Genomic DNA, 8,132 nt, shown 5'->3' with positions numbered 1-8,132 from the left:
CTCAACACCCGCTTCCGGGCAGGGACCCCTTGGGTCCTGGAGCCATCAAGGTCCCTGCAGGGGCTGTGGCCCCCTGCTCTCCTCCCTCGCACCAGCAAGGTAGATCCCAGCGGAGTTCATGGCCCCACCGTAACACCCCCTGACCCGCAGTGAGGGGCAGCATGGCTCTCCCCAGAAGTGGCTGCACGTCAGCACTCCGCCCCGGGGGCATGTCAGGAGGTGCTGGGGCCCGGAAGGCACCACCCAGGGCGAGGCCCCCGCTCACAGGTCAGGCAGGAGCCCCCCATGGCATTGGCCGTGGGAGCAGAGGGGAGATTCCATGCTCCACTCCCAGGGGCATTAGAGCCTGAGCATGGGGCAGGACGGGGTATTCCCTGCACAGCCCCCCAGCCCCCTTCTCCCTGCCACGGGTAAGAATTTCTGGTAAATATTTATTCGAGAAGGAATCCTCTGAGCGTGGGGGGCAGGTATGGGGGCTCAACTGGCAAAACAGACTTGATCCAAAAAGATTAAACTCATGCTCCCAAAATCAAGAGCCCTCCCTGGCCCCCTCGCCCCAGAGCAGGATTTTTGGTCTCGAACTCCAGGAGTTTAAAAGTAACAATTCAGCTCTGCCCCAGGCAGGCAGGGCGGGTGAGCACAGTACCGCAGAGCCAGAGAGCCGGGGGCACGGCAGTGAGGGGGGCACCCCCCGTCCATGGGGCAGGGCAGGGGGAGCAGCCCGTTACTTCTTGGCCTTGGCCGAGTTGTGCGGGGGTGTGACAGGGCGTCTGCCGGGGTTCAGGCCCCTGAACTGCCCGTACTTGCCCTTAGTCTTGTCAGCCGGTTTCAGGATCTGCAGGAGGAGAGGCAGGTTGGATGCAGGGAAGGGGGGCTCAGCCCCCCAAGAGCTGTCACAGGTACTGGACCAGGGCCCCTGCCAGGCCCCACAGCCCAGGGGATCTACTGCTCTTGAAATTGGAGCCCCACCCCCTACCTGAAGAAGTGGCTGCCATGGGGACACCCCCCCACACACGCCTCAGTGCCACAGAGCCCAGACTTGGGGTCCCCACAGCTCCTCTAAGACCCAGACCCTTCCCCATCTGGACTGTTACTGGAAGGGGGGTTGTCCTCTGCAGGAGGTTTCCTCCTGCACTCACTGTTACCCCAGCCGAGGAGTGACACCCCCCGGCCGGGGGCTCACCTGGAAGGAGCACATCAGCGTCTCGTCCACACTCATCATGGCGCCCGCGCTGTCAAACTCGCCGCAGTAGTTGGGGGCTGAGAAGAGCGTCACCAACTGGCGCTTGGCAAAGAACTCGTAACCATCCTCCACCACCTGGGGCAGGGAGACAGGAGGGCGTGTCTGGCCCTGCCCACCCCCAGCACCCCACTCCCTGCCCCCAGCTCTGCCTGCCCCCCAAACAGGCACAGCCTGGCACCACAGACTAACCCCTCTCTGTCACCCACATGGGACACAGGGGCAGGGAACAGACTGATCCGAACAATGCAAACCACCCCCAGCCAGCAGGGTCCTGTACCCCAGCCAGGGGAACCCCCGCCAGCAGAGCACCCCACGCAGCTCTGCCGATCTCCTGCCATGCCGATGCTCTTCCATGACGACCCCCAGCTGTCCCAGCCCTTCTGATGCCCCTCAATCCCCGCCGACAGCCCCCCCGGCTGGCACCTGGTGTGCCCGACAGATAAAGTCCAGGTTGTGTTTGTGCAGGAACTTGGTGACCACGTCAGGGCCAAAGGTGAAGGAGACGCCACGATCGTTCTCGCCCCAGCCCTGGACATCCTTCTCGGGGTCCGACCAGAGGAGGTCGCACAGCAGGCCCTGGTCCGGCACGTCTGTGGGGCGCATGATCCTGCGGATCTGCTCCATCGACTGCAGGTCTGGCGGGAGCCCTGAGGGGAGGGGGGAGATGGGTGTTAGATTCTGCCCCTCACAGGAGCCCCACCCACTGTGGCAGCATGTTAATAGGGCCCTTCGTTTTCAGTTTTTATTTTATTTAATTTTCCCCAGGAATTTATCAGTGTTTATTACCACCACAACAAACCCAGGTGAAAATCAGAGCAAAAATTCATTTCTTCTGGGTAAATATTGGATTTATCTTGGCGGCCGGAAGGACGGGGCGGGGAGGATCCAGCAGATGACTGGAAGTCACAGCATTAACCAATGCGGTTTGAGCGCTAACCCCCAAATGGAAAAGTTTTCGTTTGAACAGACAGGCTACTGGTGTGGACTTAGACCCTTTAGCCTATAAATAGTGACGGTTGATAATGGGGCCGCACCCACCTTCAGCCTCTTCTCCTCTTTCGGTGTCTGAAAACTTCGGAATACTTCCTTGTGTCGGAAACGTATTCCGACAGATGTTCCCTGGCTCCCCGTTTCAGTGGGTCAGATCCTCGCACTGTTACCTGCTAACGGCTTGAAACGCGGATGTGGCAGGTCAGATGCGTGCGCACCCCCGAGCGTGCCCGTTTCTGGCGTGCATCTTCGAGGCCGATACGCAGCCTTAGTTCAACCGGCAGCTTTGGGTAGGCGCCCAGACGCACGTCTTATCGTGACACCTTTCGCCCATGTGATGCTTTGTACTTTCCTAATCAAACACGTTCTTTATATACCTCTGAATGACACAAAAGTAGGGCGAAAATCAGAAAAACTGAACAGTCCTTTGTGTAAAACCTGGGGATTTTCCAGTAAAAATCATTTAAAACTGAAAACGAAGGGGCTTACATTTTAATTATCCCACCATACAGAGCCCCGATAGCAACTCCCTGCCCTCCCCAATATCTGCCTTGCAGCCCCTCCCCCAGCATCCATTAGCCCTGCCCCAGCACCCCCCCATCCCACCCCCATGACAACGCCCGTGGGGCCTAGCGCCCTCCACCTTCCCCCGCAGCGCCCTCCACTGGACGAAGCCCACATTCCTGCAACACCCCGCTGGGCTGACTCCCTCCCTGCCGGGGGGCAGGGGCACAGGGCACTGCCCCCCACACCCTGCGGCCCCTCCCGCACCTCCATGGCAGCAGAAGATTTTCTCGTCCACAGCCGCAGCGATGGGCAGGCAGTTGAAGCAGTCGGTGAACGTCTTCCACAGCTTGATGTTACGGTGCCTCTTGCCCGTGGGGGACAATCGGGGGCACGGGGGCCCAGCCACTGAGGGAGACCCACGGGAGCGGGGCCCCCGCCCAGGCTGGGCCCTGGCCTGCTGGGAGAGACCCAGGCCATACAGGGAGCCACGTGAACCGTGCAGCGACTTCACACAGGGCCCTCCTCCGCCGGACCCCAGGATCAGCACACGGCATGTGGGGCAGAGGCTGCCCTCTGCCATGGACACTGGTGCACTCACGGTTGGGGGTGTAGGGGATATGGTGGTCAGGGCAGAGGGGGTACAAGAGTATAGATGTGGGGAGGTGGAGGGGATGGAGTAATCCAGGCACACTCATCGTAGAAGCCGTTGATGCTGGGGCACTCGTGGTAGGGGTGAGGGGAGCAGGGTGGGGAGGACTCGGGGGGCCGGGTGCTGGGGGGGCCCACACTCTCACTCATCGTAGAAGCCGTAGATGCTGGGGCACTCGTGGTAGGGGTGAGGAGAGCAGGGTGGGGGGGACTCGGGGGGCCGGGCGCTGGCGGGGGGGGCCCACACTCACACTCATCGTAGAAGCCGTAGATGCTGGGGCGCTCGTGGTAGGGGTGAGGGGAGCAGGGTGGGGGGGACTCGGGGGGCCGGGCGCTGGGGGGGGCCACACTCTCACTCATCGTAGAAGCCGTAGAAGCCATAGATGCTGGGGCGCTCGTGGCTGCCGCGCAGCAGGAAGAAGTTCTCGGGGTACTTGTAGGCCAGCAGGAGGCAGGTGGTCTCCAGCGACTGCTTGCCCCGGTCCGCGTAGTCGCCCAGGCGGAGGTAGTCGCTCTCAGGCGGGAAGCCCCCGTACTCGAAGAGCCGCAGCAGGCGGCAGAACTGCCCATGGATGTCGCCTGGGGAGGGCGGGAGGTGGGGGAGCAGCTGCCAGAGCCAGGCCTAACCCGCCTCCCCCCCAAGGCCAGGGATCCCTCCCACCGCTGGAAAGGGCCAGCAAGGGAGCCACGGATCCACCCCTGGCCTGCCCACCCGGCCCAGCCCCAGCCAGTGAACCCCTGCAGAGTGAACAAGGGGTGCAGGGAATCCCCCCATGGCCGCTGGGAGGAAGGGTCCCCACCCCCCGACCTGGCCCACTCACCGCAGATCTCCAGCAGGACGGGCTGGCTCAGGAAGATCCCCCGCGACTTGTGGCAGAGGTCCCGGACCTCATGCTCCGGCAAATGCACGTTCTTGCCGGGCCGGGAGCCTTGCACTGCAACATGGCACAGCGGGCGTCTCTGCCGGGCCAGGGTCATAGCCCCCACACTGCTCACAGACCCACCCACAGCTCAGGGCAAGGCCCCAGCTCCAGCTGGGATGGTCCAAGGGGCAACGGGGCTGAACTGCCGGCGGCTCTTCTGGACGGGCCTGGGTACCACCCCTCTGCCCCCGGCCAAAGGGCAGGATCAGAGCTGGGGCCCACTCGAGGGACAGGTCCTGTATCCCATTCCCCAGCCCCCTGGCTCCTGGGCACACTTGAGTCCTTTCCAACACTGCAGGAGGCAGAATACACACGCTTTAAGAGGCAGGGTGGCCTAGCAGCTGATACCGGACTGTGAGGCCGGGCACCTGGGTTCTTTCCCCAGCTCTGAAGGTTCCGTAACCTTGGGCCACGCCCTTCCCCCGTGCCTCAGTTTCCCCATATGACACACAGGACTGATGCATCTGCTTTGCCTGTGTGATGCATGGGGATGCGAGATCAGATAATCTGCCGCTCAGCAACTGCTCCAGCCCCGGGTCCAGCCCCAGAAAGCGTAGCTAGGGTCACCCCCCGCAACACCCCTAGTATTATAGGGGTGCAGGGAAGTAACAGCTAATCTCCCCCGCCCGTTTGGTAGCAGCACGGGGAGAACAGAGTTCGCACTGGGACCCCCCCCCCGGTAGGGTCAGCCCCGACCCCCGCCCAGGAGCTCTGCAGGCGGGGAGACCCGAGCGAAAACAAGGGACCCCACAAAGTCAACAGGGAACTTCCCGGAGCGCCCGGCCCGCGGCCGGCCCCGCCACAGCCCAGCCTGTGCATCTGGGGGGGGGGGGGGGTAGGATCCACCCGGACATACCCCCCAGTACCCCCACGCCCTTGATCGCCCCCACTCAGACTCCTCCCCTCCCGCCCCCTCCAGGGCTCCCCCCCCGCACCTTCCAGCAGCCGCCGGAGTCCAAGCTGAGTTTCTCGCCCTCCGACATGGCAGCTCTGCGGGGGGGGGAAGGGGGGGGACCTGGACTCATAGGCGCCGACTTCACCTCTGCCCTGCACCTGCACCGCCCTCACCCCGCCCCTCCTGTTCCCGCAAGTGCCCGCCCCTGCCGCGTCCCTTCTCCGCCTCCCCCCCCCCCCCCCGGGAAGCTCCTAAGCCCCGCCAAACAGCTGTTAGGGGGCGGGAAGCGCTGGGAGGGAGCGGGAGGAGCGGGGGCGCTGGCTGGGGGCGGGCTCCCGGCTGTTCCAGCCTCCGCCGGCAGGGGGCGCTGCAGGGAGCGGGGTGGGGGCGCTGGCTGGGGGGGGAAGTTCCCGGCTATTCCAGCCTCTGCCGGCAGGGGGCGCTGGAGGGAGCGGGGTGGGGGCGCTGGCTGGGGGGTGGGAGTTCCCGGCTATTCCAGCCTCCGCCGGCAGGGGGCGCTGCAGGGAGCGGGGTGGGGGCGCTGGCTGGGGGGGGAAGTTCCCGGCTATTCCAGCCTCTGCCGGCAGGGGGCGCTGGAGGGAGCGGGGTGGGGGCGCTGGCTGGGGGGGGAGTTCCTGGCTATTCCAGCCTCCGCCGGCAGGGGGCGCTGCAGGGAGCGGGGTGGGGGCGCTGGCTGGGGGGGGAGTTCCTGGCTATTCCAGCCTCTGCCGGCAGGGGGCGGGGTGGGGGCGCTGGCTGGGGGGGGAGTTCCCGGCTATTCCAGCCTCCGCCAGCAGGGGGCACTGCAGGGGGCGGGGTGGGGGCGCTGGCTGGGGGGAGCTCCCAGTTATTCCAGCCTCTGCCGGCAGGGGGCGCTGCAGGGAGTGGGGTGGGGGCCACACTCCCCCTGGCCTCAGCCCTCCTCCCCCCCCCAGCCCCCGCCTCAGCCCGGTCGGCTGCAAAGGGAAATGGCAGCAAAGAGGAGACCAGTTTGCAGCGCCCGCGGGGAGCGCGCTGGACTGAGGGGTTGGCAAGGGGCGGGTGCCCGGCCCTGCCACCTGGGCACTGCCCCACTGGGAACGGCCCCAGCACAGAGCATGACCCAAGGGGATTGGGCACCCTGAGGTGGGAACAAGGGAACGGAGCACGGGGAGGGCTCCTTGGGGGCAATGTGGGGAGATTCCTTACGAAGCCCCCTGAGCCGTGCTGGGGGGGGGCAGGCTTGGAGACAAGAGCTTCGCAAAGTCACCCCCCCCCAGGATAGACACACGAGAAACCAGCCCCCCATGGATTCCTCCCCACAGTACACATGGGGTGGGAGGAGCTGGGCCCGGGGCGGGGGAATGGAGGTGTGGGGCTCTGGGCTGGAATCAAAGATGTGGGGGAAGAGCCCTGAGCGGGGCAGACCCTGGGAGATGGGACTGTGGCGTTTTCGGTGGGGCAGATCCTAGGGAAGATGGGGGTGAGGGACCCTGGGCGGGGCAGACCCTGGAGGGGAGGGGATGAGGGGCCCAGGGAGACAGACCCTGGGGAATATGGGGGGTGCAGGGCCCGGGCCATTCCAGCCACAGCGCCCCGGGGCTCCCCGCCCCCCTCCCAGCCCAGCTCAGCCTGTGCTTTGTGGGTAGGGGGTGGGATCCAACTGGACAAACCCCCCAGCACCGCCCCACGCCCTCAATCGCCCCCACTCGGTCTCCTCCCGTCCCGGCCCCCCCATGCTAGGGCCCCCCCCCGTGCCTCCAGGGCCCCCCGCACCTTCCAGCTGCCGCGCGATGAGAGAGTCCAAGTTGAGTGTCCCGTCCCCCCCCCATGGCAGCTCTGCAGGGGGAGGCCCGGAGGGTTCAAAGCCCGGCTCGGGGGTTTAGTGTCGGAGCATTAATGCAATCGGCTTCGCGCTGCCCTGGCTGAATGGCGGGTCAGGCGCTGCCTGCCATGAGGGGTTGCAAGGTGCCATGTTTGCTGGGGGGGTGGGGGGGTTGGCCTGGGCTAGCTGGGGGGCAGTTGGTCAAGCGTGAGGGGCATTGGTGGGGGGGGGAGCAGGAGAACAGGGGTGGGGGTGGGAATGAGACCAAGGCCGGAGCCTGCCACGTTTCTGCCCGGGGCGCGCCTGGCTCAAGCCGGGCCAGGTGAACTCCCAAGGCCTGTGTGTGGACAGCGGCTCCCGGGCTGCCAGGACCAGGCGTTAGCAGCTGCTGATGGCTTGTGCTGGCAGAGCAAGGGCGGGTGCTGGGGCTTTTCCGGCCCAGGCTGGGGCTGTGCAGGGAGCCGGGCACCAGCCCCTCTGCCTGGACCAGGGAGACGCGTGCCAGCCTGAGCCCAAGGCCAGCGCGTGCTGCAGCCCCCGGGGCGGGACGGGGGGACAGAGCTGGGTTGTATTAGTGACACATGCCCCCGGGCTGGTGTCACCCAGACCAGCCCGATGATGCTCGGCTCCCTGCACCGATGCACTGACTTTATTTCAGTCCCTGGCCAATAGGGGGCGTCTGGCACCTTCCTCTGCAGCAGCTGGTGGCTGTCAGAGGCCAGATACCGGGGTAGATGGGCCCCTGGAGTCTGGCAATTCCTTTGCGCTGACGGGCCATGCAGGGATTTGAGATGAGAGCTTAAAATCCGAGTGCTGGCTGGACAATAACGCTCCCCAGGTGAGGATGCGATTTCACAGCTAGCTGGCCCCATTAATATTAGTTACATTATGGTAGCAATTAGAGATAGACTGAGATTGCCCCCCCCACACACACACACAGTGTGCCAGGTGCTGCACAAACCTCCACCCAAGATCAGGGCCCCGTCGTGCCAGGCGCTGCACAAACCCCCACCTGAGATCAGGGCCCTGTCGTGCCGGGCGCTGCCCAGACCCCAGCTGAGACCAGGGCCCCGTTGCGTCGGGCGCTGCCCAGACCCCAGCTGAGACCAGGGCCCCGTTGCG

General features: G+C 65.2%; 1 pseudogene across 1 annotated transcript; it reads right to left on the bottom strand.

Annotated features, from left to right (window-relative positions):
• Positions 1–417: 417 nt before the first annotated feature.
• On the bottom strand, positions 418–5,294 carry LOC140900867 (serine/threonine-protein phosphatase PP1-alpha catalytic subunit-like; annotated as a pseudogene). Its single transcript, XR_013634849.1, has 7 exons — positions 5,247–5,294; positions 4,210–4,323; positions 3,743–3,967; positions 3,005–3,109; positions 1,667–1,890; positions 1,184–1,318; positions 418–835 (listed from the first exon to the last, which is right to left on the bottom strand). The product of XR_013634849.1 is annotated as a serine/threonine-protein phosphatase PP1-alpha catalytic subunit-like (transcript).
• Between the last annotated feature and the right edge of the window lie 2,838 nt (positions 5,295–8,132).

The sequence above is a fragment of the Lepidochelys kempii genome, chromosome 20 (assembly GCF_965140285.1).
Source record: "Lepidochelys kempii isolate rLepKem1 chromosome 20, rLepKem1.hap1, whole genome shotgun sequence".
Classification (NCBI taxonomy): Eukaryota; Metazoa; Chordata; order Testudines; family Cheloniidae; genus Lepidochelys; species Lepidochelys kempii.
The sequence above is the reverse complement of the archived record's forward strand: the minus strand, read 5'-3'. Positions and strand labels throughout refer to the sequence as shown.